Here is a 22183-nt window from a genome sequence, read left to right as displayed (position 1 = left end):
GGATGTAAGTGATATAACACACGAGTATGATTCAAGGAGCCGAGCTGGTGCGGACCGAGCGATTAGTAACGCATGGTTTATTGTCTTACTAACAGCCCCCAAAGAAATTCATTTCCTGTCAAAGTGCGAGGAACTCCTCTCCACCGCTCGCTGAGGAGCAAACAGTGCTGGCCCCCGACTTTCAAGCAAGCAAGGAAGTTCGGAGAAAGAACCCTCGTCTGAGGTAGGGATGATAACGAGTATGGACTATTGCTTCGTAAAAAACTGCACTCCACACACGCAGTCCTGACACATCATGTTGTATATTTTCAGATACACAGTCCAGGGGTGTCCAGTAAAAGAACCTTGTTGCCCACCGAAAACGACCTTTCAGGTACATTTAGTTCTGTAGGAGGTAATTAGAGGTTGAGGGGGAATCAGCTGCCTATACATTACTCATTTTTCTTTCACACTTTACAGTATAGGACAGTCTCCAGTCCAGGTCCTGAGGAGAGCCCCTCATTAATACGTGGGCTCGAAACGCGTTGACACACTACTGGAACAAGATTCAGGAAGGGCATTGGCAGGATTTATTGATTGTGGACATTATTTTCACCTGTTTCATGACCCATTTACTTGCTATCGTTCCAGTACAAACAAGCAGGCTAGCAGAAATAATTAATGCCTCTTGTTTGCTTTAGGTTGTATATCAGGACTGGTGTCGTTAACATTGATTGAGAATAGGCACTTTCGCCTGTGTTTTCTGTATATAGTGTGCAAATGTAAATATGTTTCATTCACAGTTGTTGTCCAATGTATGTATTGAAATGTGAATTTTTTGTGAATTTCTCTTTATTGGTTTTGTATCATTCTTTTGACATATACAAATGAAACTTTTTGAAAAATGAAAAAAGAGTAAAAAAATACTAAATGATAAGTGTGACTGCTTAGATCAATTGGGTAAGTAGCACTACATTTTGTGGTTAGAATTAACCTACCTTGCCAATGTTTTTTGTTGGTTCTATTTAAGCGGTCCAGGCCAGGTAGTGTAGACCCAAGCCTTCTTTGTTTTTCCCAGAGCAGTTCTTAGGCATGTTAAGCAATGGGAGGTGGATAACAGGGCTAAGAGCATTGTCACGATAATGTGTGAATATCGCTGTATTTCCAGCGATATTCACGATTTACGAATGATTTTTATCATTTCTGAGAATTAACCTTAATGATAGCAAGGTATCTCAGCGATAAAAATCGTCGTAGCGCGGCGATAAAATTATTCCCACTAACCCGGCTTAGCGATAAATATCGCTATTGCTAGGTAATATGCCCCTGAGTTTGTGTGTGACTGAGTTGATCCGAGAGTGAGTGATGAAGTAAGTTGATCTATGGAAGGGTGTTTTTTGTGAAGGAGTACAGAATCAGCAGGCAAATGAGTGAGTTGATCAGTCCATAGTTCCAAGGAGTGAGTCAGTCAGTCAGTCAGTGAATTCTTCTTTGGGCAGCTTCTCAAAAGTGGTAAGCCAGAGATTAAGTAAGTGAGAAGTTAGGCAGCTGATCAGTGATGGAATGGCTTATTGTGAGTGAGTGAGCTGATAGGTGGTTTGGCTAGGTGAATGATTGAGCTACTCGAAAAGTGAGTGATCAACAAAGTGCCTTTGTTTTAGCTAAACATGCAAAACAAAGTACTGGTGGAGATTTATGCCGTTGATGGAGTGCACTTTCTGCGTTTTTCCTATTCACAAACATTTGCTCACAGAATTCTAGGCATCTGTGTGAGAAGCGTTTTTAGAAATACTAGGGTACCTTTGGTGAATGCTTGCATCCCCCATGTGTGGAGGTCTCCATAGTATAGAACTCCACAGAGGCTGAATGGAGCCTCCAGGTAAATGCAGGCTTTTTCTCTGCAGGGAAAACGTTTTTTAAGCTTGGAGGGAGCCCAGACTGGGGGGTGAACTGTTCTTTCTTCCAGGACTGGGAGTTAGTTACTCTAACTCGTAGATGGAGTAAAGCACCAATCATCTCTCGGGAGGAAGAGGTGGGAAAGGATTGTGGGATGGCCCATGCATGTGTCTACCTGTGGAGCCTTGGAATACCACTCCCCACCCCTTGAGTGGGATTTACAAGTGTGGATTTCTCCTACACGTGGCTGACAAACCCACACTTCTAAATGCACACATGCCTGCCAGAAATCATTTGGGGATTAAGCATAAGCATAAGAGTGGCAAAAGTGGTAGGAAATATAGGTTCATGCTCACTTTTGTGTTTCAGGTCATTCACGTCAATGGTGAAACACAGAATGATGCCCCCCTGCAGAATGTGATGGCAGGGCCATGAGTCTCCTATTTACAGATATTCGCTGGCCTTGGGCTGAACGGGACACCCCTTGTAGAGTCAGGGGCTACTTCGAGGGTAGCCCCCACTTCACAGGAGCAGGGGCGGCTCCAGGCTCATGGCGGCCCTGGGCAGGGAGCGTAGGTAGGGCCCCCTGAGGAACGCAGGCGCAGAGGCCAGTGAAGAGGGGGAGTCAGGGTGTTTGGAAGTGGAACAGATCCCTGCCAGGGGCCTCCACGCAAATATCAAATCAAATATTTCTTTATTCGGTTTTTAAAGTGCAAAAACCATAAAAGTACATTGTTAGGAAACAATTGTTGTTAAGATACAGAACCAATTACATTTTCAATAATAATAAATACATTTAAAAAACATGTTAAAAAGTTTTTCGGTTCGTCAGCGTACCATTTCCAAAGTGCAATAGTGCAAAAGTGCCAGGTCAAAGTTAGTTCAAAACGGGAAGTAACATAATAATACTACAAAGAAATGTCCTGGAGTTTGTAGCAATGGTTAGTTCAGTGCAACTCTTCTAGATTTGGTCTATGTTTTAAACAGAGTTTAAAAAATCTAGCCATGTTTTTTGCAAAACACTCTGTTTCCAAGTATAGGATTGACAAAAAAGCTAGGCGACATTGTCGCAACCCCATAATCTTTAGTATCGGTATTACCCATTTTTTTCTTGCTTCCTGATAAAATCTACAAAACAAAACAACGTGGAATGTAGTTTGTGGAGAAGCACCATCGCAAATATGTATCCATCCTCAGAGGATTATTATACTACGGATATATATTGGCGAGGCGGCTCATGTGGTTTGGTGGCCCTGTGCAGGGGCACAGCTTGCACATGCCTAAGGCCGCCCCTGACAGGAGCTTCAGAGGCCTGCTTTGACTCACTTCCTGCAAACTCTGAAGCGGAGGAACGGGTCTAGTCTGGAGCTGGCTGGCACCCTCCCGCTCTCGCTGCAGTCACATGCAGCGGGGCCTGGTGAATAGCCCATCTGTGCTCTGATGACATTAAGACACAATCTGCTTTGTGTGTGTTTACAACTGTGCTTAACATACCTGGCCAACATTTATAGCTTCCGTTTTCAACTGAAAAAGCAATTGGCCTGAAAGACACCATGCCAACAAATTTTGAATCAGTTTTTTAATGAGGAAATTGGCAGACACTCACTAATATCCAAACTCGGATGCAGTGGTGAGACAGGATCCTTCTCTATTAGAAACAAGAGCACTCCTCAGGCCCTTCCAGGGAGCAGAGGCCTGTCCAGGAGGAGAAGAATGCACACTGTGTACAAACATGAGTGCAAAGGGTGAGGCAGGGTGAGTGCATGAAAAGGGATGCCTAATATGGCGAAGTTAATAACAAAACTGCAAACAATTAATGTTTTGGGTTCTATGGCCTGTCCTTAAGAAAGTTGAAAAACAGACCCGTTCCAAAAACCACATTATTTGTGAGATGAGTATGAAATGCCGAGCCCTCTGGAGGAACCTCGAGCTGGGTCTGGTGGCTGAGTGGACTAAAGCAGCCACTGCAGGGGCCTGTGTTCGACCTCATGGTCACAGGTTCAAATCCGGGTGGGTCCACTCAGCCTATCATTCATCTGAGGTCGAGGTCTTACGCTGCATGAGGGAGGTGTTCCATGGGCTCTGCGGTGGGTGTTCCCATGCTACACCCTTGGATTTTGATGCTGCCACAGATTTACATGGATTGCTAAATGTGGGAATGCATCAAAACTGTACGGCTTCCAGTTCGGGTCTGATGGGAGACTCTCCTGAAGAAGGGCACGAGCAATGGCTGAAACCTCCCGCACATGCTGGCTGCCAGCACAGCAATAAAACATGAGTGTGTTGTTTGGCCGAGCTGATTGTCATGGAACTGAGGCCCATCTGAAATGACAATGCACTCTGACATGACTGACTCCACTTGGAGGTTTAATGCCAACTTCAAACTTGAATGGTCTCTTGGTCAGAACCCGAACGTCACTATGCTGGATATAAGGTGGATCTAAGGTGCCCACTTGAGCCCAATCAGAGTGCTCAGTTCACTTTAAGAAGCTCTGCACACCGTTGTGGAGGAAGGAAGGGCTCAGAAGCAGAATCTTTGCCTGTCTCCTCCCAGAAGGGCTAGAAAATCCACCCCATGGCTCAGGAAGAAGACTGCAGGTGTGCATCCTTAAGTGGAGAAGTGGAAACAGACTTTACAGTGAAGACGCCTTCCTGAATTCAAGAATTAGTAGCCAGTCCTACGCTCTGCCATGAGGAGCTCTGATGGTCTGAGCTTGTCAAGATGAAGGCTTATGCTGTGGTAGAGCAGAAGACCTTGCCTCTAAACACCTAACTGGGGGTCCATGCGCCCCTTGAGACTCCAGCAAAAAAGCTGATGTTGATCAGAAGGTGTGTGTGAGGATTTGTGCATGGTTTTTATATGTTTAAGTGCAGATCTGGTGCTGCGTAGGTTCTCTCTGGAGGAGGGCATGGTGTTTATATGTTACACTGCAGATCTGGTGCCGGGTAGGGTCTCTCTGGTGGCGGGCATGGTGTTTATATGTTTTAGTGCAGATACGGTGCTGGATAGGATCTCTCTGGCGGCTGGCAATCTGTTTTATATGTTTCAGTAAACATCCGTTGCTGGGTAGGTTCTCTCTGGCGGCTGCATGGTGTTTATATGTTTCGGTGCAGATCCATTGCCGGGTAAGGTGTCTCTGGCAATGGGCATGGTGTTTATATGTTTCAGTACAGATCTGGCACCTGCTAGGGCCTCTCAGTGCGCATCTGGTGCAGGATAGGGTCTCTCTGGCGATGGGCATGGTGCTTATATGTTTCAGTGCAGAGCTGGTGCCAGGTAAGGTCTCTCTGGCGGCCGGCATGGTGCTTATATGTTTAGTGCAGATCTGGTGCTGGGTAGGTTCTCTCTGGCGGCGGGCATGTTGTTTATATGTTTCAGTGCAGATCTGGTGCTGGGTAGGTTCTCTCTGGCGGCGGGCATGGTGTTTATATGTTTCAGTGCAGATCCGCCGCCGGGTAGGGTCTTTACGGCAGTGGGCATGGTGTTTATATGTTTTAGTGCAGATACGGTGCCAGATAGGATCTCTGTGGCGGCTGGCAATGTGTTTTATATGTTTCAGTGCACATCCGTTGCTGGGTAGGTTCTCTCTGGTGGCTGCATGGTGTTTATATGTTTCAGTGCAGATCCGTTGCCGGGTAAGGTGTCTCTGGCGGTGGGCATGGTGTTTATGTGTTTCAAGGCAGATCTGGTGCTGGGTGTGATCTCTCTGGCAGTGGGCATGGTGCTTATATGTTTCAGTGCAGATCTGGCACCTGCTAGGGTCTCTTGGTGCGCATCTGGTGCTGGATAGGGTCTCTCTGGCTGCGGGCACGGTGTTTATATGTTCCAGAGCAGATCTGGTGCTGGGTTGGTTCTCTCTGGCGGCAGGCATGTTGTTTATATGTATCAGTGCAGATCCACCGCTGGGTAGGGTCTCTCAAGGAAGCAGGCATGTTTTTTATATGTTTCATTGCAGATCCGCTGCCGGCTAGGGTGTCTCAGGCGGTGGGCATGGTGTTTATATGTTTCAGTGCAGATCTGGTGCTGGGTAGGGTCTTTCAAGTGGCGGGCATGGGTTTATATATTTCAGTGCAGATCTAGTGCCAGGTAGGGTCTTTCAAGTGGTGGGCATGGTGTTTATATGTTTCAGTGCAGATCTGGTGCTGGGTAGGGTCTTTCAAGTGGCGGGCATGGTCTTTATATATTTCAGTGCAGATCTAGTGCCAGGTAGGGTCTCTCCGGCAACGGGCATGGTGTTTATATGTTTTTAGCGCAGATCCATTGCCTGGTAGGGACTCTCTGTCTCTGGACACAGTGTTTATATGTTTCAGTGAAGATCTGGTGCCGGGTCGTTTTTTTCTGGCAGTGGGCATGGTGTTTATATGTTTCAGTGCAGATCTGGTGCCGGGTAGGGTCTCTCCTGTGGCGAGCATGGTGTTTATGTGTTTTAGTGCAGGTCTGGTGCTGAGTAGGGTATCCCCAGCTGCAGGCTTGTTGTTTATATGTTTCAGCGCAGATCCGGTGCTGGGTAGCATCTCTCTGGTGCCGGGCATGGTGTTTATATGTTTTAGTGCATATATGGTGCCGGAGAGGATCTCTGTGGCGGCTGGCAATGTGTTTTATATGTTTCAGTGCACATCCGTTGCTGAGTAGGTTCTCTCTGGTGGCTGCATGGTGTTTATATGTTTAAATCCAGATCTGGTGCCGGGTAGGGTCTCTCTGGGGGTGGGCATGTTGTGTATATGTATCAGTGCAGATCCGCTGCTGGGTAGGGTCTCTCCGGCGGTGGGCATGGTGTTTATATATTTCAGTGCAGATCTAGTGCCAGGTAGGGTCTCTCCGGCGGCGGGCATGGTGTTTATATGTTTTAGTGCAGATCCGTTGCCTGGTAGGGACTCTCTGTCTCTGGACACAGTGTTTATATGTTTCAGTGCAGATCTGGTGCCGGGTCGTTTTTTTCTGGCAGTGGGCATGGTGTTTATATGTTTCAGTGAAGATCTGGTGCCGGGTAGGTTCTCTCCTGTGGCGGGCATGGTGTTTATGTGTTTAGTGCAGATCTGGTGCTGAGTAGGGTATCCCCAGCTGCAGGCTTGTTGTTTATATGTTTCAGCGCAGATCTAGTGCCGGGTAGCATCTCTCTGGCGGTGGGCATGGTGTTTTATATGTTTCAGTGCAGATCCGGTGCCGGGTAGGGTCTCACTGGCGATGGGCATGGTGTTTATATGTTTTAGTGCAGATACGGTGCTGGATAGGATCTCTCTGGCGGCTGGCAATGTGTTTTATATGTTTCAGTGCACATCCGTTGCTGGGTAGGTTCTCTCTGGTGGCTGCATGGTGTTTATGTGTTTCAGTGCAGATCCGTTGCCGGGTAAGGTGTCTCTGGCAGTGGGCATGGTGTTTATATGTTTCAGTGCAGATCTGGCACCTGCTAGGGTCTCTTGGTGCGCATCTGGTGCCAGATAGGGTCTCTCCGGCGGCGGGCACGGTGTTTATATGTTCCAGAGCAGATCTGGTGCCGGGTAGGGTCTCTCTGGCGGTGGGCATGGTGCTTATATGTTCCAGTGCAGATCTGGTGCCGGGTAGGGTCTCTCAAGGCCACAGGCATCGTGTTTATATGTTTCAGTGCAGACCTGGTGCCAGGTAGGGTCTCTCCGGCGGCGGGCATGGTGTTTATATGTTTTAGTGCAGATCCGTTGCCTGGTGGGGTCTCTCTGGCTGCGGACACAGTGTTTATATCTTTCAGTGCAGATCTGGTGCCGGGTCGGTTCTTTCTGGCAGTGGGCATGGTGTTTATATGTTTCAGTGCAGATCTGCTGCCGGGTAGGATCTTTCCGGCGGTGGGCATGGTGCTTATATGTTCCAGTGCAGATCTGGTGCCAGATAGGGTCTCTCCGGCGGTGGGCATGGTGCTTATATGTTCCAGTGCAGATCTGGTGCCGGATAGGGTCTCTCTGCCGGTGGGCATGGTGCTTATATCTTTCAGTGCAGACCTGGTGCCAGGTAGGGTCTCTCCGGCGGTGGGCATGGTGCTTATAGGTTCCAGTGCAGATCTGGTGCCGGATAGGGTCTCTCTGGCGGTGGGCATGGTGCTTATATGTTTCAGTACAGATCTGGTGCTGGGTTGGTTCTCTCTGACGGCGGGCATGTTGTGTATATGTATCAGTGCAGATCAGCTGCCGGCTAGGGTCTCTCTGGCGGTGGGCATGGTGTTTATATGTTTCAGTGCAGATCTGGTGCCGGGTAGGGTCTCTCCGGCGGCGGGCATGGTGTTTATGTTTTAGTGCAGATCCGTTGCCTGGTGGGGTCTCTCTGGCTGCGGACACAGTGTATATATCTTTCAGTGCAGATCTGGTGCCGGGTCGGTTCTTTCTGGCAGTGGGCATGGTGTTTATATGTTTCAGTGCAGATCTGGTGCCGGGTAGGATCTTTCCGGTGTTGGGCATGGTGTTTATATGTTACACTGCAGATATGGTGCCGGGTAGGGTCTCTCCTGTGGCGGGCATGGTGTTTATATGTTTCAGTGCAGATCCGGTGCCGGGTAGGGTCTCACTGGCGATGGGCATGGTGTTTATATGTTTTATTGCAGATACGGTGCCGGATAGGATCTCTGTGGCGGCAGGCAATGTGTTTTATATGTTTCAGTGCACATCGTTGCTGGGTAGGTTCTCTCTGGTGGCTGCATGGTGTTTATATGTTTCAATGCAGATCCGTTGCCGGGTAAGGTGTCTCTGGCGATGGGCATGGTGTTTATGTGTTTCAAGGCAGATCTGGTGCTGGGTGTGATCTCTCTGGCAGTGGGCATAGGGTTTATATGTTTCAGTGCAGATCTGGCACCTGCTAGGGTCTCTTGGTGCGCATCTGGTGCCAGATAGGGTCTCTCTGGCTGCGGGCACGGTGTTTATATGTTCCAGTGCAGATCTGGTGCCGGGTAGGGTCTCTCTGGCAGTGGGCATGGTGCTTATATGTTTTAGTGCAGATCCGCTGCCGGCTAGGGTCTCTCCGGCGGTGGGCATGGTGTTTATATGTTTCAGTGCAGATCTGGTGTAGGTTAGGGTATTTCAAGTGGCGGGCATGGTATTTATATATTTCAGTGCAGATCTAGTGCCTGGTAGGGTCTCCCTGGCGGCGGACATGGTGTTTATATGTTTCAGTGCAGATCTGGTGCCGGGTCGGTTCTTTCCTGCAGTGGGCATGATGTTTATATGTTACACTGCAGATCTGGTACCGGGTAGGGTCTCTTCTGTGGTGGGCATGGTGTTTATGTGCTTTAGTGCAGATCTGGTGCCGTGTAGTGTCTCCCCAGCTGCAGGCATGTTGTTTATATGTTTCATTGTAGATCTGGTGCCGGGTAGGGTCTCTCTGGCGACGGGAATGCTGTGTATATGTTCCAGTGCAGATCTGGTGCCGGGTAGGTTGTCTCCGACACTGGGCAGGGTGTTTATATGTTTCAGTGCAGATCTGGCACCATGTAGGATCTCTCTGGCAATGGGTACAGTGTTTTATATGTTTCAGAGCAGATCTGGTGCTGGGTAGGGTCTCTCTAGCGGCGGGCACAGTGTTTATATGTTTCAGTGCACATCTGGTGCCGGGTGGGGTCTCCCTGGCAGCGGGCATGGTGTTTATATGTTTCAGTGCATATCTGGTGCAGGGTAGGGTTTCTGTGGCGGCACACATGGTGCTTTATATGTTTCAGTGCAGTTCTGGCACCAGGTAGGGTCTCTCTGGCTGCGGGCATGATGTTTGATGTGTTTCAATGCAGATCTAGTGCCAGGTAGGGTCTCTCCGGCGGCGGGCATGGTGTTTATATGTTTTAGTGCAGATCTGTTGCCTGGTAGGGTCTCTCTGGCTGCGGACACAGTGTTTATATGTTTCATTGTAGATCTGGTGCCGGGTGGGGTCTCTCTGGCGACGGGAATGCTGTGTATATGTTTCAGTACAGATCTGGTGCTGGTTAGGTTCTCTCTGGTGGCGGGCATGTTGTTTATATGTATCAGTGCAGATCCGCACCCGGGTAGGGTCTCTCCGGCGGTGGGCATGGTGTTTATATATTTCAGTGCAGATCTAGTGCCAGGTAGGGTCTCTCCGGCGGGGGGCATGGTGTTTATATGTTACACTGCAGATCTGGTACCGGGTAGGGTCTCTCCTGTGGCGGGCATGGTGATTATGTGCTTTAGTGCAGATCTGGTGCCGTGTAGGGTCTCCCCAGCTGCAGATAAAATCATTGCAGATCTGGTAACGGGTAGGGTCTCTCTGGTGACGGGAATGGTGTGTATATGTTTCAGTGCAGATCTGGTGCCGGGTAGCGTCTCTCTGATGCTGGGCAGTGTGTTTATATGTTTCAGTGCAGATCTGGTGCCGGGTAGGTTGTCTCCAACGCTGGGCAGGGTGTTTATATGTTTTAGTGCGGATCTGGCACCATGTAGGATCCCTCTGGCAATGGGTACAGTGCTTTATATGTTTCAGTGCAGATCTGGCACCAGGTAGGGTCTCTCTGGCTGCGGGCATGGCGTTTGATGTGTTTTAGTGCAGATCTGGTGCCAGGTGGGGTCTCTCTGGCGGCGGGCATGGTGTTTCTATATTTCAGTGCAGATCTGGGCAGGGTAGGGTGTCTCTGCGGTGGGCAAGGTGTTTATATGTTTCAGTGCATATCTGGTGCCGGGTATGGTCTCTCTAGTGGTTGGCACAGTAAATCCAAAAAGCACACAAAACAGCAGACCGAGGTCAAGCACAATGGTTCCAGAAGTTCTCAATATTCAGTGGTGCAACTGCTTCCAACACCCGCTGTTTTAAGAGTGTAAATTCAAACAATGTACAAAAACCATAGCGGAAGGTGCACTCAAATAAAAGTCAATAAAGCAAAAGATGTTTACATGATTATTTCTTCTTTATTCATTTCAAAAGAGTGTTTTCATTGAGCACAGGCACAGCCAACGCGTTTCGTTCCCTACGTGCCGTGGGAACTTCGTCAGGGCTGTAAGAATTAACATATATATATACATAAATATACATAAATATACATAAAGACGGGAAGGAGATCGGGGGGAAGATGGCGGTCGGGTAGGACGCTCGGTCGGTGAGCTCCCGACTCAGCGACTCCTCCGACATGAGGGTATAGTAATGAAGCCTGATTTGCACCGTAGGCATGGAGGAGAAATAGAGTAACGTACAATAAGAAAAGATTTCTGTTTTAAACGAACTAACTGCGGAATGGTATTTTACCTGACAGCGGCGGTGAACGGCACCCCAGGGAGTGAGTCGGGCTTGCCTTGCGGTGCTCCGGATAAAGTATGACGGTGCATTTCCGAAGAGAGACGTGATTCAGGTGTCTGGGCGGCTGCCGCGAGAGCAAGGACGTTCTGCAGCAGGGCTTCCGGAAGACTGAGGTATCAGTTCCGGGGGGCGAGCGGCAGAGCAAGCAGAGCAAGCAGCCTAGCCCGTCCGAATTACGAGGCTGAAACAAACAGGGGAGACAGAGGAGACAAAAGAATATACTGCACTCTCGGAGCATTTCCTGACGGTACGGGGTTAGTGCCGGTCCCATGCTGGGGCAGCGGCTGGGACAGAAGTGAAAGAAGAAAAGGTAATGAAAGCTGAGCCCCTCTAGACGGCGAGGATCTGGTGCCGATTTCGTGCTGGGGCATCAGGAGAGAGGAGTTCAGCCCTGAAGCAGGTAACATCAAAGGAGGCGACTGGTTACTTTCCAAAGGGATACATACAAAGGACACCCAAAGACTGTGCGCAGGAGAACTGAAACTCAACATAGCACAGCAGCACATGAGTGAATTATTGAAGGAAACAGAGGAGGGTGGAGAAGGTGGGTGCTGCGAACTTGAGGAAAATCCCAGTTAAACAAAAGCAGCAGAAGGAAAGAGCCTAGGAGGGAAACCTTTGGAAGTGCAGGGCAAACAGTTCATATCAACTTACAGCCTGCGAAGCAGGAACTTTCTCAAACAAGAGCAATATCCTAAGGGTATATCTTCTAGGGAAATCAAAAAAAGGGTAGAAAAACGGCCAGAGAGAGCGCAAAGACAACCTCTGAAGGTGGAATAATCTCCTCTAGAGGGAAAATTGACTCCTCCTTGAAAGGCAAAATTAAAGTGACTCCATCATTAAGAACTTATTTTAAAGTCCAACAGCAACAGAGCCCGCATACTGAGGAACAAGCTTATATACACGTACAGCTATCTCCTGAAGGTCCCTCATTCTTGGGGGAAGATGGAATCACGCTATCTCCTGTCATAATACAACCCCCTCTCATAGTGGGCACACGACCATTCCTAGAACCAGAAAAAGTGGCCCCAAGCAGTGGTAAAAAAAAGAACAAGAACAAGAGCAAGGTTGAATCAAACAGTTTGGAGGACATTTGGAAGACTAAAACAGGAAGTAAGTGGGAAGCAGTAGCTACGCCTCAAAAAGATATTATGGCGGAGAAGGTTGTAGAGGATACCACTGTTGAAAAAAGGGGTGAGACTACAGGAGATGAAGATGGAGCGCAGGGACTACAAAGGGGACCCCCTAAAAATCACACAGACGAATTCCTGGAGAGAATATGGACAGAAATGAGAGAAAAGTTCACTATATCAGAGGCTAAGCAGGATAAGATCCAGGAAGTGTGTGAGAAGTTGGACAGCAAATTAAATGCTCTGGGGGAAAGAGTGACAGCCGTGGAAAGTGAAGTTGACGCTTTGAACAAAAGGGTGGAAAAGAATCAGAAGGAGATAAACTCCCTGAGGCAAGAGAGCAAAATAATGAATGAAAAGATGGAGTCGCTTGAAAATCAAGCAAGAAAGAACAATATAAGGATATTAAACGTTCCAGAAAATCAAGAAGGGTCAGACATTAAGAAATATGTGGTAGCACTGCTGGTAGAGCATTTTCCTTGGGCCGATGAGGTATTGCTAGAGGAAGACATACAGAGAGCACATAGAGACCCATTTGGAAAAAATAAAGAAAGGAAAACACCGAGGAAAATACTTGTTAATTTCAAAACCTATGTGCTAAAGGATAAAATCCTGGGAGAGGCATTGAAAAAGGGTAATTTTAACAAAGATAACTGGACCTTCAGAATAAGATCTGATATGTCAAAGGCCTCCCAAACCAGGCAATGGGAACTAGGAAATTTAATGTCAGAACTACAACAACTTGGCGCCACTGTACAGATGAAATTCCCTCCATCACTTAGGATAATGTGGCGGAACAAAATGCGGAACATAAAGGACCCAGAGGAAGTTAAATCCCTCATTGAGTTAATGCGAGATCAAGTGCGGTCGGAAGAACCATCGAGTTTAAATAGAAATCTTTTTAAAATCGCAGGAGTGGTCAAATAACGGCAGTATAACGGTACAAGGCTTTGCAATAATTGTTATACGCACAAAGGTCAAGAGTCACGAGTCAAGGAGCTACTAAGGGTTACGAAGATAACCAAAAGAAAAGAAGAAGGAGGCTTCCCCGGGGAGGGTAACAGTTATGCACAAAAAAGAAAACATAAAATTTACACGGAACAGAAAAAGGGTGGGGAGCAAAATAGGGAAAAAAAAAAAAATCCTCAAGTCAGAGAAGATGGAAAATGGAAAAGGAGTTTCATATCACGAACAATAACATAAATTATACGCAGGAGTGGTATGCGTTAAAAAGAAACAGGGCGGATGGGGAGTAGAAGTAAAAACTTCAAAATACTCTCCTGGAAAGTAAACGGATTGAGAACAAAAAGCAGAAGGAATAAAGTTCTAGAGTATCTTAGAACATCAGAAAGTGAAATAATAATTTTACAAGAAACACACTTACTAAAAGAAGAATGGGCACAAATAATAAAGACCCTAGGTTGGGTAGACACATATGCATGCACCACACAAGAATGCAATATTAAAGGAATAGCGATAATTATTAAGAAATCACTTAAAGCTGTCATGGAATCAGTAGAACTAGATAATAAGGGAAGATGGGCGATAGCCAGAGTAAAGATTGGAAACAATCCTTTCACGATTGCAGGATAATATGGCCCTAATTTAGACGATCCAGATCCTCTACGGAAACTCTACTCTCAACTACTACTAGCTACCTCCCCAATAATACTGGGAGGTGATTTCAACCTAGTAATGGAGCCCAGCTTAGATAAGTCCCCACCAGGGAGACAGGCAAATTTGCCAAAAATTAGAGAATGGATTAGTTTTTACAAAAGAAATCTAGAGCGGATCGATATATGGAGAGATAAAGGAGAAAAAAATCAACCCTTCACGTTACATAATAGAAAAATTGGGACACAGGTCGAGAATCGACTATTTCCTCATTGATCGAGATCTCTCAGGAAGCGTAAAAAACCCAGCTCATCTCCCAGCTCACCTGTCAGACCACTCAGCCGTCCAACTTACTCTCCAGGTAAAATATATAGAGACACAAAGAAGATTTACGGTAGAGAGGGCTATATTACTAGACCAGCATATCGTGATGGAATTAGAAGCTGAAACAAAAAACTTCTTTGAATACAATAGAATAGGTACAACAAAACAGGTCACTTGGGACACATATAAAGCCGATGTTAAGCCTGGGAGCATATAAAAACAAAAAAATAAAACAAGCGATTACAGATTTGGAGAGAAGCATTAATTCTTTAGATGCCCAAATATTAATGGAACAAGACATGACCAGGAAAGAAGACCTAGGACAAGAAAGACAACACCAGAGAGAAGAACTTGAAGGCATCCTAGAAGAAAGAGTGCGGACAAAGTGAGAATCAAGCAAGCTAGCAAAACATGAATATGGGGAAGGGTGTGGAAAGTGGCTTGCATGGAAACTAAAAACAGATATAGCCATAAACAAAGCAAAGAGCATACATCAGGAAGGTCAGGTAAACCAAAGTACTGATGAAAATACAATCAGGCAAGAATTCAGGAGATTTTTTGCTGAGTTATACACATAAGATACAAACCCGCAAGAAACCCAGATCAATGCATACCTAGAAGGTGTTCCATCTTTAGCTCTAACGGAGGAAGAAAAGGAAGAACTAAACAAAGAGATCTTAACAAGTGAAGTAGAGGAGATAATTAGAAGTTTAAAAAAAGGAAAGGCAGCAGGCCCTGACGCCCTACCAAACGAGATATACATGGCACTAAGAGACACCCTGCTTCCACACATCACGGAGCTGGCAAACTTGATCCTTAAGCAACAAAACAATATACCTGATTCCTGGAATGACGCAATAATCACCATTATTTTAAAACCTGGTAAGGACTCTACTAGATGCGAGTCATACCGTCCTATATCGCTGCTCAACTCAGATTATAAAATCTTTACGAAAATCATGGCAGCTCGACTAGGAAAAGTATTTGCTCAACTTATAAACTTGGACCAAAAAGGATTTGTTAAGGGGAGACAATTGCATGAAGTCACACATGAGCTCCTTAGCTCAATAGATATAGCCACGCAAAAGAAAGTCCCCCTTACCATACTCACTGTCGATGCCGCTAAGGCATTTGACAGAGTTAACTGGGCCTTTCTAGAAAAAGTCATGATTAAAAACAACATCGGCCAACCCTTCATGCACGTCGTGAAACAAATATATAAGACACCAAGATCCAAAATCTTAGTTAACGGCAGTCTCACAGAAGATGTGAATATAGAAAGAGGAACGAGGCAGGGATGTCCCTCTCTCGCCCCTGCTCTTCAACTTATACATTGAGCCGTTGGCGAACAAATTAAGAAATGCTAAAGAGGTTACCTCGTTCAAGTTCCAAGCGTGGGAGAAAAAGATTGCATTATATGCAGATGACCTAATGAATTTTACGGACAATTATGTCAAAGCTAAGGAAGCTATTGAAGAAACCATAAGTGTGTTTGGGAAGGTCTCCGGTTATCTGGTAAATCACACAAAATCCGAAATTATGACCTGGAATACTCAGTTTAAAAGTTCAAATATCAAGAAAGAAATAAAATATTTAGGAATTTTAGTGAATCACGACATAGAGAAGATTCCTCAACGTAATCTTAACAAGGTGGCAGGAGAGGTGAGAAAGCTGCTTAAAGTATGGTCCACCCTACCTTTAAGTCTTATAGGAAGATCAAATATCGTCAAAATGTAAATCCTGCCAAAGTATACATACCATTTTAATACAATCCCTCTGGAATTTGGAAAGTTCCTTTTAAAAAAACCACAGTGGGAAATTACCAGTTTTATATGGGCCTCGAAGGGAACAAGGATTTCGTGGAAGAAACTCAGGAGGGGAAAACAAGACGGAGGACTAGCTAGTCCAGATCTGGGGGAGTACCATAGGGCGTTTCAGTTCAAAAACATCAGAGCACTATTAAAAAGTGACCAATACTACCCAAGCTATTTACAAACAACGACAGAATCAGTTGACCACTTTCTATTCAAATTTGGACACCCCAAATACTTAACAAAAATAAAACTGAAGATCTTAAGGGAGGCAGCAAAGATGTGGGTACAAATCAGAGTAATTTTAAACATCCCGTATTACAGTGGAATGGCCCCTATATGAGAATCACCAGGAACCCCAGAATGCCTAAAAGACTCAATGGCAACTCCTTTGAAACTAGCAAATATCAATTACTGGGGTCAACTGTTAAATGGTTCAACTCTGATCACATGGGAAGAACTTAAAATAATGACCAATGATTCAGTCTCCAAATTTAAATATTACCAAATTTTAAGTTGGTCTAAATCGTTACCCACATACAACCAAGAGAATGAGAAATTGGAAAAAGAAATGACAAAGAACTTACCCATAACCAAAGAAGTGGCAAAGTGGTACTGGGCTTTCATAGCTGCAGGAGATAGAAACACAAATACCGAGGATCAAATCTGGGGGAGAGACTTACCTACAACTGATTTGGATAGAATCTGGGAAAAATCAGTGGGAAAATGCTGGTTGACCCTAAAATCTGCGGCACTGAAAAGAAATCATTTATATACTATACACCGAGCTTACTGGACTCCGAAAAAGCTGTCCAAATTTAAAAACGCAGGAGTAAAGAAATGGCCGAAATGTGGGGAAGAAAAGGCAGACGACATCCACATGTTCAGAAACTGCCCCCTATTGGAAGAATATTGGAACGAAGTTGGTAATACCTTGAGCATGATCATGAACAAACAGCTAACTGTAAGTACAACCCTTACTCTTTTTGGGATTGAAGATACAATAGATGGAAGGGGACTAACCAAATGTCAGGAAAATCTACTCTTCGTGTTAATTGTACTTGCAAGGAGGGAGATTTGTATCAAGTGGGTTGGGCCCTCCCCTCCAACACATGGAGAATGGATGAACTCTGTTTTAAGGATTAACAAACTAGATAGGAAGGGGAACACCTGTAATAGATTTAAGTATTGGGAAATTTTGGAAAACCACCTGAATCCCAATACAGGGTTGGCATAACGGTCCCATGATTAACGCGAAACAACTTCTGGCGGACAAGTATGGTACTTGTCGAGTAGCCAAAGCGGCTAGCTCCCCCCTATCTCCAGACCAGATTTGACACTATGTAATGGCTTAAGGGTACTCCTCTAGAAATCATCGGGAAGATGATAAACTCCCCAGACAAGAGAGATCAAGGGGCAGTTTCGGAAAGGAAAACATAAAACCAGAGGCAGATACCTGAAACTCCAAATACATAGAGCTTCGCAATATGAGGACAAAAAATAAATAAATTAATAAATATACATAAAGACATTACACATTAGAGAACCAATGTATATACAATATCGTCACTTTATGCAGACACACCAGTGTTGTCAACAAGAAGTGCGATTTTCCAAAGACCCAAAAGGAAAACACATATTAAAATATACAATGAAATGGCAAAAGAGGCTAAACAGTCGTGTGAGCCATATTATATGTTAATTGTTATTTACAATTATACAGAAAAGTGTCTAAGGACACCAGTCACTCTGCTATATAGAACCTTAAAATAGACATAAGTCAGAAAAGAGAAGTATATTTCCTCCTGTGAGAGAGAGAGTTTTTGAGAAAAAGAGTTTTTCTAGAAAAAAGGAGAGCGAAAAATGCACATAGGTAGTAGAAAAAGGAGAAAAGATAACGAGAAAATTACATTTTAATGTTCCTTAGAAAATCAAAGAGTGTGTCGTTCAACTGAAAAAACAGATAATGGTGGGAAAAAGGTTATACCATTGCTCAAGCCGAATTGTACCGTGTAAAAAAACGGAGTCCCAATCACACACAGACCATCATAATCGAACCCACCACAGATCCAGAGATTGCCACACACACTGTATCTGATGTTAGAAATATACAGTTGCTTCTCAATCTTGAAGAAGATGACATCTATGGGATGACTCCACTTCTAAATAAAGGAATTGGGCATCCAACAGGACTATAGTATGGAAAGTAATTTCAAACCTAAGTCAAAATTTGTGCCTGCCTACAACTACCATCCCAGTATTGATACTTTTTATGACCAGGTCACGAATGATCTGTACAAATTAGAAACATCTACTGGTCATACTATGTCTGTTGCTCACAACATTACCAGCAAGGAAAGAACAGCCTTGGAGAGACTAAAAACTGATAAAACCATAGTAATTAAGGAAGCCGACAAAGGCGGTAATGTGGTTGTAATGAACCGCCATGACTACATGTCAGAAATCGAGAGACAACTTAATGACACAATGTGCTACGAACGTATCCCTATTAATCTTTGTATATTTTAATATGTGTTTTCCTTTTGGGTCTTTGGAACATCTCACTTCCTGTTAACAACGCTGGTGTGTCTGCAGAAATTGACGATATTGTATATACATTTGTTCTCTAATGTGTAAAGTCTTTATGTATATTTATGTATATTTATGTATATATATGTTTATTCTTACAGCCCTGACGAAGTTCCCACGGCACGTAGGGAACGAAACGCGTTGGCTGTGCCTGTGCTCAATGAAAACACTCTTTTGAATTGAATAAAGAAGAAATAATCATCTAACCATCTTTTGCTCTATTGACTTTTATTTGAGTGCACCTTCCGCTTTGGTGGGCACAGTGTTTATATGTTTCAGTGCAGATCTGGTGTCGGATGGGGTCTCCCTGGCAGCGGGCATGGTGTTTATATGTTTCAGTGCAGATCTGGTGCCGGGTAGGGTTTCTGTGGTGGCAGACATGTTGCTTTATATGTTTCAGTGCAGATCTGGCACTGTGTAGGGTCTCTATGGCTGCGGGCATGGTGTTTGATGTGTTTCAGTGCAGATCTGATGCCAGGTGGGGTCTCTCTGGTGGTGGGCATGGTGAGTATATGGTTCAGTGCAGATGTGGTGCCGGGTAGGGTCTCTCCGGCAGTAGGTATGCTGTTCATATGGTTCAGTGCAGATCTGATGCCGGGTGGGGTCTCTCTGCGGTGGGCATGGTGTTTATATGTTTCAGAGCAGATCTGGTGCCGGGTGGGCTCTCTCTGCAATGGGCTTGGTGATTATATGTTTCAGTGAAAATCTGGTGCCAGGGGGGTCTCTCTGGCAGTGGGCATGGTGTTTATATGTTTCAGAGCAGATCTGGTGCCGGGTAGGGTCTCTCCAGCAGCAGGTATGCTGTTCATATGTTTCAGTGCATAATTGGTGCCGGGTGGGGACTCTCTGCGGTGAGCATGGTGTTTATATGTTCCAGTGCAGATCTGGTGCCCGGTAGGGTCTCTCTGGCAGTGGTCATGGTGTTTATGTATTTCAGTGCAGATCCGGCGCTGGGTGGGGTCTCTCTGGCGGCGGGCACAGAGTTTTATGCTTCATTGCAGATCCAGCGCTGGGTTGGGTCTCTCTGGTGGCAGGCACAGCTTTGCTTTGTGAAGCACATATTGGAGAGGGTCTGTCACATCAGGGGATCTCTAAAACCATATTAACATTAAAAGAGATGTACTGGTGGCCTGAAATGAATACACTGATTCACATCTTCATCAATGACTGCAGATACTGCAATAGACAGCGCAGTGCAGAACCCCATTAGACACCAGACTACGAAGTAACCTGCCTAGTACAGACACCATTGTTAGAAAGCATTAGACTATCTACGCGCAGGTGTCCTTTATGACAAATGCTATCCCACATACAATAAGTCAAGGTTCCTATGGTTGTGGCCTCAGCGCTCGGCTGACGCTCAAACTGCTATGAAAGATATGCGAGTCTTTAGTGGCACATATGCATTTGGCTTACTACATTCTGACCTGGGCCCTGTGTTTAGCTCTTGGGCTTACAAAGAAGCCATAGACAGTTTGATCCTGAGGGAAATTCTGTTGTGGAAAGGAAAAACCGGGACATAAAGCAGTCTATAACAGCTAGAGTATTAGGTTCGGGTGATGGGTTGGTCAAACATCTTTATGGGGTCCAACGCTCATTAAATAATTTGCCAAGAAGTTCTCTAGGGGGGGGGTTACTCCATATGAGATCCTGTTTGGGACAAGGATGTGGGATCCTGATTTCGAATGTTAAGGCACAGTGTTGGAAAATAAGCCCTTTGGTATCAAAGATCGTTTGGTTGTTTTACAGGATCTAAATGAACTAAGATCAAACAAAGCAACATGTTCCTGAAGCCAACCACCACTGGGGAAAACCGGCAGTCCCAACAAGGCCTGCTTGGATCCCAAATGTTGAGGATCTAGTCAGAGAGAAGATTGCGGGCAAGAAGGAATTTGGGCCTTCTTACTGACAACCAGTACCTGTCCTAGCCATCCATGGAACAAGAACAGTACTTCTGCCGCCCCTTGCTAGAAGAAAGGAGAAAAGATTAGTGGCAATCGACCTCATCAAACCACACTATGTGGCCTATACTAAATAGTAGGCCTCGTGGAGTCTGACCTTGTAGCAGACACCCTCCTCTCGCTACTATCAAAGAGGTTCAGACTGAAAGACTCATAACCATCGAGAATTCAGCAGTAACAAATGAAGGACTAAGCAACAATGCTATGGAACCCATCCCTCTTAAAACCCAAGTAACAATTCGTCCAGATACACCTGTCTATACCAACGTAACACATGATAAACTGGTTCCAGTGATTTCGATGAATCCTGATGCAATTCCAACACTTGACCGAACTGCTTCTGGCTACTTCATTAACTTTGATATGTTTTCTGAGGATCCAAGTGAGCCTGAAAAGACGCTAGCCCAAAAAACTTTCAAACAACAAAAATATTACTTTTTTTCATTTTCTGATAGAGACTTATCTGGTTTCACCATGGATTGAACTATGTAATATTTCAGGAATATTTTTCTTTCTGCTTTGGCTAGCTTTGTTAATGACTCTTAGCGTGCTTATGAATGGCAGATACATTCTTTTGGACACTGAAAGTAAAAATGTGTACTTACTTTTAAAGCCACACAAATCTTCCCATCATAAAGCAAGAGACTTGTCAGCAGTAAAGATCACAGCCGTTCCTGTACAGGATGGCATAGTTTGGGACAAAATCGATTTTGACATTTTCGGCCCGACTGAATTTTTGAGGATTCCACATTTATTTTAAATTTGACTTTATTACCTCCACTACCTATTCTGATGATTGGAACATTAAGACTGTTAATAACATGATGTCTGATCTAGAAAGGTCTGCTGCGTTCTCTAACAATGAAAACGTAGAGGGTTCATCAGACCACAAACAGCTTTATTGTTACAACCACTATGGTCATCATTTCTTGCATAAATCTGCATGCTTTAAAAGAGGAAGAAATCTCACGTAGTCTATTCTATTCTGAAGCTGTTATATTAATCACCGGTGTGGTAAGTAGAGAGTGGAGTCAGATAAAATTAACAAATTTACATATATGAACTATAATTTGTGCATATAATGTTATATATTATCAAAGGAATTAGTTCAGTAAAAATGCAATGAGGGCAAAAAGTTGGCAAAGGAATAGCTTGAGTATCTTATTTTATTTATCAAACAATATATTATATTTCCATTATTTCGATTAAAACATCATCAATGTATTAAAAAAACATTACAATGCATAATAAAACAATTTATGTTTTAAGAAGAAAATTGTCGACGCGGCGTTTCGGTGAAAAATGGTCGTCACCTTCTTCAGGACAATTGTTTCTAGTTAAAAACAATCTAAATTAATCGGTTTACTTCGCTGCCTGGTTCAATTGGCTTTGGAGGTGGTTGCTATGATTTTCATGCTAGTACTTTTCCTCTTGATTGGTTGGTTTTGATTATCTCCACCTGGGATTGAGTCCGGATGGTCCTCAGTTTTAAGTTAGGGCTCCTGTAGTAAAATTCTTCAATGTTCCTTCCTCAGTGTTAATGTGAGGTTACATACAGGACGGTCGTAACTGCTAGTTGCAGCTAGAGAAGAGAACAGGACGGACCGTGGAGAGCACCAGATGAGACAT

This window comes from Lissotriton helveticus, chromosome 8 (assembly GCF_964261635.1).
Source record: "Lissotriton helveticus chromosome 8, aLisHel1.1, whole genome shotgun sequence".
NCBI classification, from domain to species: domain Eukaryota; kingdom Metazoa; phylum Chordata; class Amphibia; order Caudata; family Salamandridae; genus Lissotriton; species Lissotriton helveticus.
This window is presented reverse-complemented; position numbering follows the sequence as displayed.